Raw genomic sequence first — 18825 nt, 5'->3', positions numbered from 1 at the left:
AGGTAGCCAACTTTATCTGTCTTAATTCACAACTTCTGGTGCAATTGAAAGTCAGCAGTATTTTTTAAATTGGCATTTTCTCTTGCCTCATAAGTATGTTTATTTGTAGGAACTGATGATTGCCTGGCAACCCTCCTTTTTAGGGCACCTCTGTTTCACGTATATCAGAATTATCTTTGATCTTATGCAGAACTCAGCAACTATGTGTGAAGTTATTTTCTGTCTTCACATCTAGTCTTTCATCCCTGAACTGGCTTTAGGATTGTGCATGCATTTTATTTTTCAGGAGAATTATCTTTAGTCTCAACATTAAACAGATGTAAGTAAATGTTCCTGTGTAATTGTGCTGAGGGTGTTCCCACTGGAGAACAGACACTTGTCCGGGTAAGCCAGGCTCCTGGACACACTTTCTTTTGTATCCACATAGTCTTCATGCTTATGTGTTCATCTGTTGACAGTGGTCCCCGTGTTCAGAACCCGTTACATATCTCTTCATAAATCTGGTCATCAACTCCTGCCCCTGAACACTTGAAAGAAGTCAGAATAGAAGGAGACTGTTACCAACCCAAGCCGAAAGCCCAGTTATTCATGATTTATCCTTCCTGCTTTCTAATCTATGCTGTTTACTGCAGGGATATTCAAGAAAAAATGGGTCTGATTTAACTTTCCTAAGGTCAAGTTTTTCAGTTGTTTGACCTAACAGGAGAAAGAAAATACAAATTTCTTAGTTTTCAGTGAGATGACTGATGAATTCACTGGATTTTAAACTAGAAGGAATATTACACGTAATAATAGCTCGGTAACAGACTAAAACCCAGACTGCTCTGGTCATTAAGAAGAAATGGTCACTTCAATTAAAAAGTTAGTTTTAAGCTCAGTCAGCACCTCCCTGAGTTTTGCTCTCTTCACCTCCGTGAATGTGTCAAGTTTTTACGCACCAGGCCTTTATGCATGCACCGTGCATGACCTAGAGTCCTTGCATGACTGGCTCCTCCTCCACTGGGTCAGCCTAACACTTGATAGTTTCTTTTATAGCTATTATCACTTCATTCTATTCCATCATAGGATATTATTTGCTTATGTAACAGTTGCTACAAGCATCAATTGTCTTGCGTATTCTCTAACTTCCTAGATGACTGGCAATACTTACTACTCAAGTTCATATTGAAAGAACATGTGTCCACTCTTTTCTTTTAAGGGTCATACAATGAGGCTGACTTTTCTTGTCCGACTCCCAGAGGGAGGATGTTACCTTGGTGTAGGGTCAAATTGGGCAGAGGACTTGGTCAAGCTGTGTAAGCACCCATGCCCAAGAGCCCACATTTTGAATGGGGACTATTGACAGGACATGATTGAATGAATGTATTCTAGAAAATGTCTTAACACATCACAGGATGGCCTCATTTCTTGTGTATATAGTTTCCCAGGCTAGAATTCAAGTGCTATGCTCCCATTCCTTTTAGTGCTGGTGTTGGCTATTTCAACTTCTGACTATACCCAGTTGTATTTTACATTTAATTCTTTCAAATAGATGAATTCAAAATTTTCCTTATTGATTAGTTCAAATTTACTGAAGTTGTTTGGTATTAAGTATGTAGTATATTCTGATTAACATCTATTGAATTATTTGTTTTATCAAAACAAATATGCAGTACCAATATCCTGAACATTAACTATCTTTAAAACAAGAACAACCATTTCTTTGGAAACTGTAAGGTCTATTTTTAGTGAGAATATGTAATTATTTTATCTACACTGGTGGACAAATTCGGAGATGACTCTGCTTTTCAGTAACTTAAAGTATTTTCTATGTGTCGGCACAAAACAAACATGATGAATTATATGCCCCTGCTCAGAGCTAGGGCATGTAGTTCTAGGCTGAGTCCAGTTGTTAGAAATGTGGTAACAGGGAAGTCTGTCTGTCTGTCTGTCAGCTTGGCCTGCCTTCTTTGAAATCAAAGGCTTATTTTAAGATTATTTCTAACTTGCCTCGCAACCTTATAATTCTAGGATGCCATGACTACTTAAAATGGGAATCATTTTATCTTCTAACAATTAGTTTTACAAAAACCAGGCAACAATCAATCAATTCTTCAAGTGAAATTTGGGGATAGTCACTGTAACATTTTAAAGAGGTGAACACCATAAAAAAAATTACCTAGGTTCAAAATTAGATGAAGCATTCAAGAATCAGTTTCCTTGGGTAGGCATATGGTACACTAATTAAAAATGCCACTTGGGATTCCCGCACCCCACATCTGGGAACACCTGGCATTAAGTTGTGGCTCTACTTAGAATTATAGCTTCCTGCTAACACAAACCCTGGAAGACAGCAGATGGATTGGGGTCTACACTACACATGCAGGAGACCCCAGGTGAGTTCTGGACTCCTGACTTAGGCCGTGATCAACCTGCTGTTGTTCACATTTGGGGAATAAAACAACAGAGAAAAAAATCTTTGTTTCTCTTATGGCCTTTCAGATGAAATAAACACCTAAATAAATTTTAAAATGAAAAATCAGTTTGCTCTGTGGTAACAGAATTTGCTGACACTTTACCATGTTTTGTCTAGGGTTAAAAACAAAGATATAAAACAGCCAAAATAGCTGCTGATCTTATTTCTGTTCAGAAAACTCAATTAGAGAAGAGGATCAAAATGCAGGCCAGAGAAGGAGTCATTATTTTTTATGGCAAATTAATGATAATGAAGTTGAGAATGCTTTGTGCTCTGTAAACATGCCACTTGCTGTCTTACAACGTATGACTCGACACAGAACAAGTGAGATCTAAATGTTGAATGAATGACAGGGCCTAGGAACTGCTCAGGACGTAATCTCAAGGCGATCGCATCCTTGCTTCCTTCCTTTTCTGCCCGGCATTTCAATCATGAGAGTGAAGATTCTTTTCCAGTCACAGAGCAACATTGCTGTAACCTCTCACTGAGGTTTCACGGCGTTTCTTTTCACACAGTAACGACATGGACAGCATTGCTACAGCAGTCTGTCCTGTAAGGGAGAGGACTGCACCATGCTTCCTTCTAGAAGACTTTTGACAGCACTTAGCAATTCATGGGCATGTAATAAATGTATCTTGTAAAATGATAGTAGGATATCCACCAGCAACCCAGTTCATGGCTTTTCTTTTTTAACCCGCTCATTTTGGTTGGCTTTCGTTTTCCATGATCTTTAGTAATGAAAAGGAGTAGTTCATTTAAAGTAGCAGAGTTCTCAAAAATAATGTTGGCATAGGGGCAAATTCTGATGCAGAGATTTTAACGGGGGTATTCGTGGTACTCTATCAGTTCAGACCAAGACTTTCTGTACATAAAGAAGCTACTGAAAACTGGCACGCTTCTCTGGATAGTCTCCTAACTCAACAGTATTTAATCTTTCAATTAATTTCTAAGAAAGAAAAACACTTCAGAGAGGCAAGTTACTAGTCTGTAGCATGGCTCACTAATTTCTACTAGAGGTCTTTGTACGTTTTTATTTCCTTTCAATGAAACATGCGTTTATTAAGGCATGTAGTTAGCATGTAATATTAAGTGACATGGAACACTGTCTACAAAGACCTGCCAGTACAGTGGAAGACATAAGTGCCCAAAGAAATCACCATAATGTGTTGTAAAAAGGTTACACAACACTTAAGAACACAAATGATGGCCCATGGTTGGTGAAGTTATAAAGCAGATATAATTTTGAGGTAGGTTAAAGCTCAATAAAATCCTGTTAGGTTGACAAGGGAGGCAGAGGCGGGTTCCTGAGATCAGAGAACACCAAGAACAACTCATGAAAGTATACAAGTCAATGATGGGTTGAAGAACAAAGGATAAAATGTATGAATTAAGCCTGTGGTAACAGAGTAAGCAAAATGAGTACTACTGGAAATCCGAAAGCAGCAAAGGACACCACAAGTAGTCCTTCTTACTCTCCGTGAACTCTTGGCTTCATTCTCAGGACCAAATGTCCTGCACAATTAGGATTCTGCTCTTCATGGGAGGGAGTGGCTGAATACTTGGGAGAGCACTTGGATTATGAGAAGCTAGTACTGTACTTGCTTAGACCATGTAGAAGAGGACAGAATTCAGGCAATTCCAAGTGGAATCCCTCTCTGTTTGTCTCAGGTAGGATATTCCTGGCACACATTGGATAAAACATTATTTGCTGAGAGTTTGTTAAGATGTTAAGATGTATAACTCTAATGAGTGATACAGAGGATTCAGTTTCCACACTTACTGTGTGACCCTGAAAAAGTTACTTAATAACTTTAAGCTTCAGTTTTCTCATCTGGTAAATGAAAAGTGTCCCAGCAATCATGAATTTATGAGAGTAAACCGAGTTAGTACAAGTGCATAGGAAAGTACCTAAAGTCTGTCTCCTCTGTTGGTGCTTCCTTTCGTTACTTACTCGTAAGTGTTATTATTTAAACATTTTTAATGCACAGCGCATTAAATGCACAGTGCTCAGACATTTGCACAACAGTTAAAGATGCAGCAATAGGCACATAAAAGAGAGCTAATCCTTCAAGGTCATGGAAGATGGACATGTGCGGATGAGACATGCAACCTTGAAGAGCAACAGATAATCAGATTCCTGAGGTGCGGAACCTGCACCGACCCTGGAGTCCCACATGTGCATCTGTAGAGACAAAGCGGAGTGCAGATAAAGAACAAGAGAATTTCAAAATGACTCTTCTTTACATGGTTTAAAAAAAAAAAAGATTTATTTATATGTGAAAGGCAGAGGTACAGAGAGAAGGAGATAGAGAAAAAGATCTTCCATTGCTGATCTACTCCCAAAGTGGCCACAGCAGCTGAGGCTGAGCTGAACCAAAGCCAGGAGCCAGGAGCTTCTTCCAGGTCTCCCATGTGGGTGCGTGGGCCCAAGGACTTGGGACATTCCCTACTGCTTTCCCAGGCCACAAGCAGAGAACTGGATGGGAAGTGGAACAGCTGGAACACAAATCAGAGTTCATGTGGGATCCTGGCACATGCAAGGACAGGATTTAGCCACTAGGCTATTGTGCTGGACTCTTTTCTGTATATGAAAAGGAATAAAAAATAACCCCCTCCATTCCACAGACAATTGTGTAATTATCATTTTATTAATGTGAGACTTTGACTATTAATTACTGTAATAGTGTTTTCTTTGCTGCAGCCAGTGCAAGCCTGCTTTGGAAAGCAAAACCTGCTCATTGCAACAAGTGAAAAAATTTTTCAGAAAATCATGATGAATAAATTGTTTTTAGAGATTTATTAATTTTTATTGGTGTGTCAGATTTACAGAGACAACTTGAGACAGAGAGAAAGACCTTCCATCCCCTGGCTCACTCCCCAAATGGCCACAACAACCAAAGCTAATCTGAAGCCAGGAGTCAGGAACTTCTTCCAGGTCTCCCATGCAGTAACAGGGTTCCAAGGCTTTGGGCCGTCCTTGACAGCTTTCTAAGGCCACAAGCAGGGAGCTGGATGGAAAATAATATAGATTGGGACATGAACTGTCATCCATATGGGATCCTGGTGCATAAGGCAAGGACTTTAGTCACTAGGCTACTGTGCCAGGCCAAAGAATAAGCATTTTAAAGGTATTCACTTACATCTCCAAAGAAAGATAGTGTTGATATTTTCATGCACATAATTGCATATTTTACATATAGTAAGTATGTTTCCATATGCCATGTTTTTTGAAAGTTACAATCATTTACCAATACTTTTTTTTTAAGATTTATTTATTTTTATTGGAAAGGCAGATATACAGAGAGAAAGAAAGAGACAGAGGAAGATCTTCCACACAATGATTCACTCCCCAAGTGACCGCAACGGCTGGTGCTGCGCCGATCCGAAGCCAGGAACCAGGAACCTCTTCCAGGTCTCCCACACGGGTGCAGGGTCCCAAAGCTTTGGGCCATCCTCGACTGCTTTCCCAGGCCACAAGCAGGGAGCTGGATGGGAAGTGGAGCTGCCGGGATTAGAACCGGCGCCCATATGGGATCCTGGGGCGTTCAAGGTGAGGACTTTAGCTGCTAGGCCACGATGCTGGGCCCTACCAATACATTTTGAGTGCTATTTTTAGTTAAATATTATAGAACACTTTGTATGCCAGGAAATATTTACAGCAGCGTTTATACTGATTGTAAGATTACATCTTGCCATAGTCCGTGAACTGTGATTAACTTTAATCCGTGTTTTCACGGAATACGCTTAACTTGTTCCAAATTCCTACATTTCCGTAACAGCTGCTTTGGGTTTCTGGATCAGCTTGTGAGAAGCTGGAAGTTCAGCACTCTATTCCCAACAATAACTGAAAAGCAGAACAAATGTAAAAATCAGCATCTCAGATGCAGAAGGCAAGTGAAGTCCAAGGCAGAGTACTCAGACTGATGGATCGCTATTGGGAATCACAGTGTTACTGAGCAGGAAACCAGAAGCTCTTGGGAACCAATTTCAGAATAGGGAAACCTGAGCTATAACTGAATGATTGCTGGAGGCTCAGCATAGGCAAGACTGAGGGTCAAACCTCCAAGGAAACTCAATCACCAAGAGGCAAGGCACGCTTTAAGGTTGACGTCTTAGAATCTACCCAGTTCTCAAAATAAATATAAGAAAAACCCCTTATGAATATGGTAGGGGGAGGGGAAAATAAGTCATTTTGAAATGATCAGAACTTTCTGTCCGTCTTAGCAAGATCTGTCCAGCAGTTCTTTTAGCATAGGGTACCATGTTCAACTGTGTATTTTTAATTTTTCAGTCACCACAGTACACTCAGTAGTCTATAAGAATTCCAGTTTAACTACAAATTTACCAACATTTATTTTTTTGTAAATTATTTGGCTTTGCAATGGTCATGTTAGCAGGTATGATGTGATGCTTGATTATGCGTTTGAATTGTGTTTTGAATGCCTTCTAGCCATTTATGAGATATCTTTAGAAAAAAATCCATTCAAGAACACATTTAGCTATTAGATGATTACTGTTCTTGTCATTACTATTGTAGGGCTTCCTTATAAACTTTGGAATTAACCCTTTGTCAAACTAAACAAACTTGTTGGAGGGGTGAGAAGCAACTTAGTCTCTTTTAAAGAGACTGAGCCCCTTCCCTTCATTGCCCAGGCTGAACTGAAAGCCAAAAATGACTGAAGAAATCTTCCTCAGTCAGACCCACCAGTGGTGGAGGCTGTGCCAGCCTCCGGTTACCTCGCCTGGCCTGCCCAGCCTTGTGTTGGCCATATGTGTGCAGCAGGAGTTGCTGGGAGTCTGTGGCCAGTGGCTGCATGTCTGTGCTCTCTCCTCACTATGCCGTGAACTCTGTTCTGGCCATCCTCCGGTGAAACCATCATTAAATCAGTCCCCTGAAAGCATGGCAAACGCATCTGCTCCCTATTCAGTTTGGATCTAACCTACAGAATTTTCTTTTTTCTTGTTTGATGTTGCGAGTGAAATCAGCCTTATTAAATGAGTTTGCATATATCCTTCCTCTTCAGTTTTTATGAGGAGAGAAAAATTGGCGTTGGCTCTTCTTTAAGTATTTGGTACAAATCAGCAGCAAATACATCTGATTTTTCTCTTTGTTGGGAAATTTTTAATAACTGACTCTAATTATTTTTTCAGATATTCTATTTTGATTAAGCTAGGTTATGTGTTTCTGGGAAATTGCTCATTTCTCATAGGTTATTTAATTTGTTAACATATAATTTTCCACAGTAGTAGCTTTTCATTTTCATGTCACTAATAATGGAATATCCTCTTTTATCATTATTTTTATTTTAGTTTTTTCTTTTTTCTTATCATAGCTAAACCTCTACCAATTTTCTTAATTTTTTCTGAAACTCACACTTGATTTTATTGACTTTTACCCCTGTTGCTATTATGAGTTTGGGTTGTTTCCGTTCTTGATCATACATTTAATATTCTGTCTTTTGGATTAATTGTCTTTCTCTAATTCCTTTAGCATATTTTTTCTTGTGTAATATAGCTGCTTATTACTGAAAAGTTCCCTCTTTGTTTTGCTTGCATATCATCCTGTGTGTGTTGTTTTTATTGTCTCAAAACATTTTCTGATTTCCGTTTTTATTCTTTACCCATTGATTATTTAAGTGTTAGATTTTCATATATTTGGCATTTTTTCAAGTTTTCTTTTTCCTTTTAAATTCTAGTTTCATTTCCTTGCGATTAGAAAATATTTTTTCTTTTCCTTTAAAAAGTATTGAATGATTTATTTGGAAATCAGAGTTGTGGAGAGAGAGGGAGAGAATAGAGAGACACATACACTTTTTATAGTTCACTTCCCCAATTGCCACAAAGGCAGAGGCTGGGCCAGACCGAAGTCCAGAGCCCAGAGCCCAGAGCTTCATAGCATGTGGGTATCCATGCCTTTGGGACATCTTTCGCAGGCCAGTCAGTGGTAAGGAGCTGGTTGGGAAGTGGAAGAGCTGGGACTCAACAGAGTGTCAGTGATGTGGACTGTGTCTCACTGTGTTGGCACTTACTGATTTGCTTGAAAGGAAGAGCGACCGAGAGAGGGTAACAGAGCTAATGGTCTTTTATCTTCTGATTCACTCCCCAAATGGCTGCAACAACTGGGACTGAGCTTTGCCAGGTCTAAGAGCCTGGAACTGTATCAGGGTTTTCCAGCGGCTGGCAGGGACCCAATTACTTGGCCAATCTCTACTGCTTTTCTAGATGCATTGGCAGGGAGATGTGTCAGAAGCAGATCAGCCAGTAGTGAAATGGGATGCCTTCATCCCGGGAACTGGCTTAACTGGTTTGCTGTAATTATAGCCAAGTCTCCTTGCATGCTTGCCATCACTTCAGTCTGCTGGTTCACTCCCAGATTCCTACAGAGTCTGGGCCAGGCTGAAACCAAGAGCCAGGAACTTCTTCCAAGGCTCCCATTTGGTGACAGGGACCCAACCACTTGAACCGTCTTCATCTGCTGCCTCAGGCTGCATATTGACAGGAAGCTGGATCAGAAGTGCATAGCTGGGAATGGAAGCGTTACTGCAATAGATGCCGCAATGTCTGCCCTAGGCTTACACTTGGTAGTTCTCATTTGATGGCCTCACATGTGGTCTGTCTTGGAGAATATGCATTTGTTGCTGTTGTAAGCATTGTATTAAATCTGCACGTCTTCTCTTCCATCACCAGAGAGAAGTCAGGAGCTGGAGTTTTCTCTAGACTGTGCTGCTCTGACTGGAAGAGATGAAATAGGATGATCAAGGTAAGAAGTCATCACAAATTTTTCTAAAGACCAAAAAAAAGTGTTCATTTTACATTTGCCTGGAACAGAAGAGCCTTTTACCTGTTCTCTAGATTCCTTGTGAAGAGAATTGTTGTTAAGTCCGTATCTCTGTTGTGTAAGTAGTACCCAGGCTTTTTATTCTGCTAGCTTCTTAACATTACTCTGAGTATCATCTTAAATGCCTGTGGTTATGGGTTCTGAAGGACTGGGGTTAATGTACAGTTTACCTCTGGTTGCCATGGATGCTGCCTAGTGAGTGCTCATCAAATGTCTGCTGGTTGGGTAGAAATAGGAATCAAGCCTGATGTCATGCAGTCAGATACATATCATTGACAAACATTTCTTACTTAAATCTCATGGGGCTTGGATTAAATAAGTAATTACATGTGATATTGACATTGGTATGCTCTTTCTTCTAAGTTCATCCTTGTGGTAAAAAAAAGAAATGTATTGCAAAACGTCCAGGTTAGTTAGCAGAACCAGCTTTGTTATTTATTTTTCAAACACTTGTTACTCTTTCCTTTACAGAAGTAGGATTGCAGGATTGTTTGGTTAACGCCATAATCGTCATCTAATGAACTCCTAGCTTTAATGTTATACATGAGGAGAGCCAGGCCTAGGGAGTAGCAAGGTTGTTTAGAAATCTCACTGGTAATTAAAGAAGAAACCAGGTGCTACAGCTGGGACCACCTTGAGTCTGGCTCTTTCTAATGTATCAAACCATGTCTCAAGACTGGATAATTAAAGTGTTAGAAATTCTTCAAAATATTTGGGTACAAAATGCACATCAAAGTTGAATTTAGTATTTAGATATCATTACCTTCAATCTTCAGCTGTCATGGGACAAGGCTGCCTGAAACTGCAGTGTTAACAGATGTCTGATAAATACTTAACTACTAATAACTGAAAGAGTAACAGCAATATTGCAGTTAGCTTACAGGAACAATACACATGTATGTACACACATTTTTTCTAGTCTCATTTTCTTCTGTAGTGTAGCATTGAAAATGAGTATCCTGAAAGAAAATTGAGGGGGTGGGTAGCTCAAAATAAAGTATATGCTGGGAATAATAGTTTATGTGATTTAAAAAGCATCATCTAGGCAGTACATTTTGGTGAGAGGTTTGGGGAAAATACACATGTGAGTGCAAAGAAGTAACACTAATAATTCTGAGCAGGTGGTTTGTTTACACGGAAGGATTGGATGACAGCCCTCGTGCCAAGGCAAGAAAGTGACACAAAAATGAAGGGCCTGAGCATTTTCTCAGTGTTCACTTCTGACTCCCATTTGGCTGTTCAGCACATTCTCTGATTTTGATCATGTCCAGATAATCACTGACCTGGTTACTCAAAATTCTTTGTTAATCCATGCGTTTACTCTCTTGTTCATTTCACAAATGTGTGGAAACTCCGTTACTTTCTGCTTGACAGTTAAGTTGTTGGCTGGCTGGCTCGTTTGGTTAGAGTGCGGTGCTAAAGATAGAAAAGTAGGCAGATGATTTCCTTCTGTGGTAATTTTATCAAAAAACACAAAGACAAAGATAGCACGCTCTGTGCCTTACCTTTTCCTCCCTTACTTCCCGCATTTAAAGCAACCTACCAGAGAATATTGGGTTATCTTTATGTTAATGATAGAACCGACATAGACGTTATATAGCTGTGTGGTCTTTGATTCTAGAATCTTGTTTCTTCACCAGTGTAGGATAAAGTATCCTGTAGGCAGAGTTGGGTCATAGTGCTTGAAATTTGAGCAGAGATAGTTGCTCATTTTCCTTCTGTTAAGTATCCTTCAGTTTTGAAAATAACAGGTGGATCTGCTGTCCAAATAACAACAGAAAAATAATCTCATTACTTTTTCCTCTAAATTAGATAATCTGTAAGTCCATTATTCTTCATGGCATTTTGGGAATTCAGAAGACCTTGAAAGGAAATCTGTAAATTCTGACATTGACAAACAAAAAATCAATTTGATGAATGCAGGATTTGGTTTCATTTTATTTTGGTGTGAAAAATACATGTGAAATATGAGTTTGTGTGTTTTATTAATCTTTTTATCCTTCGGGCCCAAATGCTGACACTTCTCCATTAGGCTTTTGAGAAGTTGTAGTGATGGACAATCTATCAGTAAGCCTCAGGCCCTAGACCTCGCCAGCAGCCTAGTGGGCTGGTGATCAATATGATATAAACTAGTGAAGGCTCCTGCCAATGCTGTCATCATAGTGTGACTTATGAAGAATACAAATTCGGCAGTCTAATTTGTTCTGATATTTTCTTACAAGTTCTTCTGTTCTTGGAGCACAACTTTTTCCACCGAAGCTCAATAAAATATTATGTAACACATATACAGCTTAACATAGCAAAAACAATTAAGCTTTGTGTTGGAATCATACAAAAATTACAGCTGTATGAGCATGCAATAGCTGGTTAGATCTTTCGGAACCTTTCTCTGTGTTTGTCTCTCCCCCTCTAACCGTCACTTTTTTCCTACCTCCTTCCTTCCCTCTCCCTCCTCCTGTTTCATCTTTTCCTCTCTTCCTCTCCTTCCTTCCAGTCTGTCTGAATCTCTAAATAGGGCTTACTATTATTACTGACATAAAATTGTGAATGTAAGTATAACAGTGCAAGGCTTGGCAATTGATCAGTGTTCAATAAATATTAGCTGCAGAATTATGATTTTTTCCCCAGAAATATTTACATGTCCTTAGGAGGGCCTTTGAGATAGAGATTGTGTAATATCGAAAGAGTAGACTGCAAATGAGAAAAGATGGGGTGCTTACTGTCATTGGTGAGCCACAAACTACTAAACTTGAGTGTGTGTGTATGTGTGTGTGTATAAACATATATACTGTATGTAGATAGCTGTAGAGCCCTTCTGTGTTGGAAAGTGCTAAAGTTGCTCACTTCAGACACAGTCAGGAATATGGCAGATGGATACCTAATCCTAGGGAACTTGAGCAGGAGAGAATATATAAACAAATGCATCATTAAGTAAATTGACAAAAATATAAGGACACTATAATGAAGAGAAATGAGTTGTGGAGGTTATTATAAGGTAGGATACTGAGAGAATGCCCTTGAGAAGGTGACATTTGATACAATTCTTAAATAAAATATTATAGCCTAGTCACGAGAAATCTGTGGCAGGAGCGTGTCAGGGCAGAGAGAACGTGAGTGTAGGTGAGTAAGCCTGTGCACTCAGTGAATACGAGGGACATCAGGGTCGCTGGGACATGGTGAGAGGCGGCAGGTGCCCAGAAGTTCACAGATGTTCAGTGTTTCCTACACACCCTTCCTGATTTTTTTTTGAAATTTTTTAGAATGGCCATTAATTTTGACATTTTCCCATATCAGAAAAGAATATCATAGCAAATTCACTATTGATTAAAAATTCTCATTGGACCATTATTTGGGATCATTGTTTTTGTTGTTGTGTGATATCAAATGATTGTTAAGTGAATCAAATATTTTTTATTAAAATAATAAAATAAAAATGAAATGGACCTTGTCGCAAAATTCATAGAGCCTAAAGGAATTACTTAGCAGGAACAGAACTACATTTACTATGAAAGTAAGTTATATCCATTTCAAGTAAATTAAAAATAATAACATCTCATGAATCTCTTATCTGGAATGTTGCTTTTTTGTGTGAGAAGGTTAATCTAATGATGTCTGTAGGTAGGGTAATGACTGTTAATGAGACATTAATTTCTAAAATTAGAATTTCACTGGTATCATATTTTCAATCCTTATTAGTCCTTAATTGTGTAATAACTGGAAATTTAAACAATTAAAATTTATTATAATCACAATACTTTTATGTGAATCCATAGTTAATGGTGAGATTTTTCAGAAATCAGAGAATGAGTATTTATATTTAAAGCTATTCTCTAATGTGGCATGTTAATGCTGTATTATACTTAGATACATAATATAAATATGTTCATCTCCATTGAAAAAGTGAATTTTTCTCTTTCCCTATCTCACTTGCACCTTCTTCTGAAGCTAATTAATTATCTCTATACATTATTTTTTGAAAAATAGAAAAGCTTCATTAAATGTCCTCTAGGAAGTAATATTCTATTATTTTGGAAGGATTTTTTTCCACTTTGGTAGGAATTTAATAATTAATACTTCTATTTGGCATAACATTTTCAAGTAATCCATGGAAATTAAAAAAGTAATGTTTTATGAGTATTGATGATTAAGATGTGTCTGGTTAAACATTCAGAAAAGAACTATACTGAGATCCTGAAAACAGTTTCTAATTCTTCCTCTTTTGATGTTTAGTCCATTATTAGTAACACTTACTTCAAAGGTGACTGGTGTATGGAGTGCGACAATGTGGGATAAGTGCATAATTGTGTTATGTGTTCAATTAATGCTGAAAATAGTTTAATTTTTAAAAATTCAAGACTGGAAAATAGTAGACAAGGCAGTGTACAACAGAGAGGATGACTCATTGTCTTTAGTCAAGTCTGTCTTTTCTTCATTAATTCAGCGAATTAGCACCTAATTAGGATCAGGCACTCTTTTTTTTTTTTTTTTTTTAAAGATTTTATTATTATTGGAAAGCCGGATATACAGAGAGGAGGAGAGACAGAGAGGAAGATCTTCCATCCGATGTTTCACTCCCCAAGTGAGCCGCAACGGGCCGGTGCGTGCCAATCCGAAGCCAGGAACCAGGAACCTCTTCCAGGTTTCCCACGCGGGTGCAGGGTCCCAATGCATTGGGCCGTCCTCAACTGCTTTCCCAGGCCACAAGCAGGGAGCTGGATGGGAAGTGGAGCTGCCGGGATTAGAACCGGCGCCCATATGGGATCCCGGGGCGTTCAAGGCGAGGACTTTAGCTGCTAGGCCACGGCACCGGGCCTGATCAGGCACTCTTGTAAGCGATTGGGATACATAAAGCAAAAGGTAGTGCATACCAAAATATCCTTTGTTCATACTTTGTAAAGGGGAGGGGAAAATAAATGAGCAAACGAAACCCAGGAATAAACAGCAGAGAATAAGCCATGTTAAAGTAGCCCTTTCCGATAAAACTTTCTGCAGTGCTAGAAATAGTCCCTGTGCCATTGAGTGCGGTGTGGTGGTTACATGTGACTCTTGAACAATATATGTCTGGGCCATGTGACTGTAATTAGGTTTTTAACTTTATTTCATTTTAAATGAGATATACCTGAATATATGTGACCTATCCCTGTCATGTTGCAATGCTGAGTTGAGTTAGGCATTTTGCTGGAGTGTGAGTGGTATGTTAAATACCCTGACCAAGTTCTCTTTACGGAAATTGTATTTCAGTAGCCTGCCTACTTGAAGGAGGTAACAATATCCTACTTAGGGATGTTATGTAGTGAAGGCAATATGGAGGAGGAAAAAAGTAGCACAATTTAATTTTGAGGAACAAAACTGTCTGCTTTGTTTGAGGAAATTCAGTTCAATGTAGAATGTAGAAAGCATGCTAAGAAAATAGCTGGAATGTGTTAACCCTATTTTTGCCCAAAGGTGGATAGAATTCTTGTGAGTACAAAGATGATCTTATCTAAGATCCTCACTTAGTCACTTACCAAGTATTACTGTATATTCTCTTCAAATCCAAATAACCATTGTGGCACCAACCCATTTGTTAGCTTTTAATATATATCATTATTGGAAATTTCATTGCCTTGAATCTTATTTCAAATATCTGTCCCTTACAATTAAATTGTACCTTCTCTGAGGGAGGAGTCCTGTCATCTTGTTGCGGGCTTGGCAGAGTGTGTGATGAGACCTGCTAACCAGGTTGTGAACCTTGTGTGTGCCTTCAGTCTTGGGAAGGGCCTGGAGTTAAGCACTGGAAGGTCGGCTCACCAGTGACCTACTCGGAACATTGCCTAGGTGACAGGTTCTGCCACAGAACTCTGACTCACTCCCCTCTATGCTTGCTTTTATCTTTGGGAAACAACTGTAGCTTATGACAGAAAAAAATTTCCTTTCATGAGACCTGGGAAGTGATAGGGTACTACCTTGCATGTTTGTAACTTCTGTACTATGTAAACTATGCCTCTTTGGTAGACCAAGTGTCCTTGTAGCCAAACTATTCCCAGGATTGTCTGTTCTTAACGGTTGTTTAGAGACCTGAGTAGAAAAGCAAGAAGGAAAGTTTACAATAAACTTTCTGCCTTGGACTCCTGGTCCTTGGCCTCCCGTGTCCCAAGTCCTGGGATCCAGGGATCCACAGGTTTGCAGCCTGGTAAGCTGCTCCAGGGCCCTCCTGTCTCGGAAAGCACCGGTCACACCATTCTATACCCTGGCTTCCTTCCACTTTGAGTTGAATGTTGCCCAATGAGTTTTGGTGTCATGCTTTTAAAGAACTGTTTTTCTCCTAATTACAATTTTGTTTTCGTGTAACAACAAATAGTTACTAGCCCAAACTAATATTCTCCTTTGAGTTCCTTTAAAATTTACAGGTACCTTCCTTTTGTATGCAGGCATGTGTTTTGGTGAATTTTCTTAGCCTGGGAAGAAACATTCTCACAGTGTCAGACAGCAAAAGTTAGGCAGGAGAAAGCATCAGGTGAAAGGTAATTAGAAAGTTTTTTTTTTTCAAATTTCATTTTATTTTATGACACAGTTTCATTGGCTCTGGGATTCCCCCAACCCCTCCCCATGCCCTTCCCTCCATGGTGGATTCCTCCACCTTGTTGCAGTATTACAGTTCAAATCCAGTCATGATTCTTCCATTGAAAGTATGTACAATGCCTAGAGTTCAGCATCTTATTGTCCAGATAAATTCAACAGTTTCTTGGGGAGACCATCTCTGGTGTGAAAGCAGAGCTGGCAGAATATCATTCCATCCAATGAAAAGCCACAACATAGCATCAACAACAGTTTACAATATTATGGAGTTAATTGCATGGTATTGAGTTTCTTCCAATGTGGTAGGTAGTTTTACAGTATCTCCCAAACCCATATTTTATACTGGCTCAGTGTTGGGGCCATCCAGACAGCCTCAGTGCCATCAAAGCCTTTTCATTCAGTTATCCATTTGACTTGGAAAAATCATGTAGTCCCTTATGTCTTCTGCTCAACGTATGTTGGATGGGGATAATGAAAGTAACTGTCTGAGAATGCTGAAAATTAAATGAGATCAAATATGTAAACCATATCACAAAGGATCTAGAATACATTAAATGGTGTATTTATCACTGAGTAGCACTGATGCCACTTGGGAAGTGAACCAGCAGGCGTAAGATCTTTCTCCTCTTTCTAAATATGCCTTTCCAGTAAAAAAATAAATCTTTTTAGAAAAGGGCTTATTAAGGCTAAGTCAAGTAACACTGCTTAGCAATATTCAGTTAATTGTTCATTCTCAATGCCTTGTTATATAGCCCAGAAAAAAAAAAGAGGTAGAATATAAGCTTTTGTTTCATGATACTAACATAGAAATTGTGCTGGAAAAGTAATCTATGAATATTTATTCATTTAAAAAGTATTATTGATTACATACCATGTTCCTTTTTGATGAAACAAAGATTCTTACTCTGGTAAAATTTGCATTCAGGTGGCAGTGGGGTAGGGTGATAAGGAGTTAGTGATGATGGGTAGTTGTACTAATGGTTTATTTGCAAAACATTAGAAGATTAGGGGTGCATGTGTGCAGGTTGAAGTAGGGACGTCTATTAGGCCTGAAACTTATCTGAACAAAGACTTGCATGCAGTGAAGGAGCTTACCAATTGATCAAAATTTTGAGTTTCATTGAATATTTTATTACATAAGCTGTGTACTCTGGACCTTGAAATACCAGAGAAAGATTGAAAAGACAATATGGTTCAGGAATTTCAGGTGAAGCAAGAGTGTCAGAGGCAAATCCTCATTTCATTTATTTATTTTCACTAATAAGCATTTATAGAGTGTTTGGTACCACCTAATAAAGAAGTATGCAAAGTGATTATCCAGGAAAGTAAAAAAATATGACTTAGACTCTATCATATCTCCTTTCTGTTTTTATAATTATGATGAAATCACCTGTCAACTGTATCAAACCTGAGTGTCTTCTATCATGTGAATCCAGGAGAGCCAGATCAGTACATTAGATGAAGCCTGTTTTCATGTTTTAAAGCCATGATACCCTGAGAAAGTGCATTTATATTTAGACCAGATCTGCTATGTCATTATTCTTATTGTATTTCCAAAATGCTCTCCATAAGCCATTTGTCACAGCAATTTTAGACAATGAAATACTTTTCTTCATTGTGCATTAGAGCCTTGAGCATAAATATAGTGGGTAGCTGCCTACATCATGTGCTTAAGAACACATATTTCAAATAATCTGTACTGTTTTTTGTTATGATAACCAAAAATCCCCAAATTACAGTTTTGTTTCATTGTGTTGGTACAGTTTAAGATGATTCAGTACCTGCATGAACTGATGATCTCTCCATCAATGAACCTGACCTTATAATGTTGTTCTTTCTCTCCAAGTGTGTCAACCTGGAAGTTCATCTGGGTCTTCAAGCTGATGTTTACAATGCTCATGCTTTGTGAGCTGTTTTTTTTCTTGTTTATAATGCCTGCTTTCATCTCCATTCTGTTGAGTTAAAAGGCAAGCAGTTCAACTCCTGTGCTGTCTAAGTGGCATGTTAAATTACAAATGTTCCCACTCTCTGGAAATAATTGCTTAAGACAGAAAATGCAGTCCTGTATTTTTATTCAGCTTCAGCTTTTTAATATAGCATAAAAACCCAAAAGAGAATCAGCACCAATTGCTTTGGAAAGAAAAAAAAAAAAATGTTACCAAGTTGCCTCCTCATTACAGAATGTTTTGAAAGAATTGAAAAAGTTTTTTTCAGGCTGTAAGTATCCAGTTCAAGAAAAATATATTTACCACTAAAAGCAAATTTTATTTTAAGAGCATAAATTTGTGAAATGCACTGAGTCCCTATTGAAGCTTTGCATCACTTCCTGCAAATTGGACAGTACCTTTGCAAAGTGGAAATATTTGCTCATGCCTTGGATTTCTAGTTTCCCACATGGTCTCTCCCTGTGCTAATAAACCCAGAAATCAGACTTGTATGGGTTGGAAGGAGAGTGGGGAACAGCACACTGAAAAACAGTGAACAATGACCTGTGTCACCAAGTTTGACTCAGGCTCGTGACAGAGACTTTATGATACCTCTGTGCTGGCCGTGGTGCTGCTGTGTTCAATATGTGTATACATGGAGATGTGAATTCAGCTCAACATAATACCCACACAAGTATTCATGCAAGTTGAAAGAAAGGGAAGGAAAGAGTTTTACAGACAGAAAGCAAAACAATGGCGATAATCAACATTTCACAGACATCTGAAAAGCAGAGGACAAACCTACCACTGGAGAAGCAGAATATAAGCCTCATGAAGATAAAATGTGAATGTAGATTGTGTGTGTGTGTGTGTGTGTGAGAGAGAGAGAGAGAGAGAGAGAGAGAGACAGACAGACAGACAGACAGGGCACGCGCGCAAGTGAGAGCAAGTGCTGGTGGCTTTTCAGACTGGCTTCAAGTTACTGTTGATATTTAGTTGTGTTGTATGCACAGGCGCTGAGGAATGGCTTGACAGGTCAGTGGATAGTT

The sequence above is a fragment of the Ochotona princeps genome, chromosome 19 (genome assembly GCF_030435755.1).
Source record: "Ochotona princeps isolate mOchPri1 chromosome 19, mOchPri1.hap1, whole genome shotgun sequence".
NCBI classification, from domain to species: domain Eukaryota; kingdom Metazoa; phylum Chordata; class Mammalia; order Lagomorpha; family Ochotonidae; genus Ochotona; species Ochotona princeps.
This window is presented reverse-complemented; position numbering follows the sequence as displayed.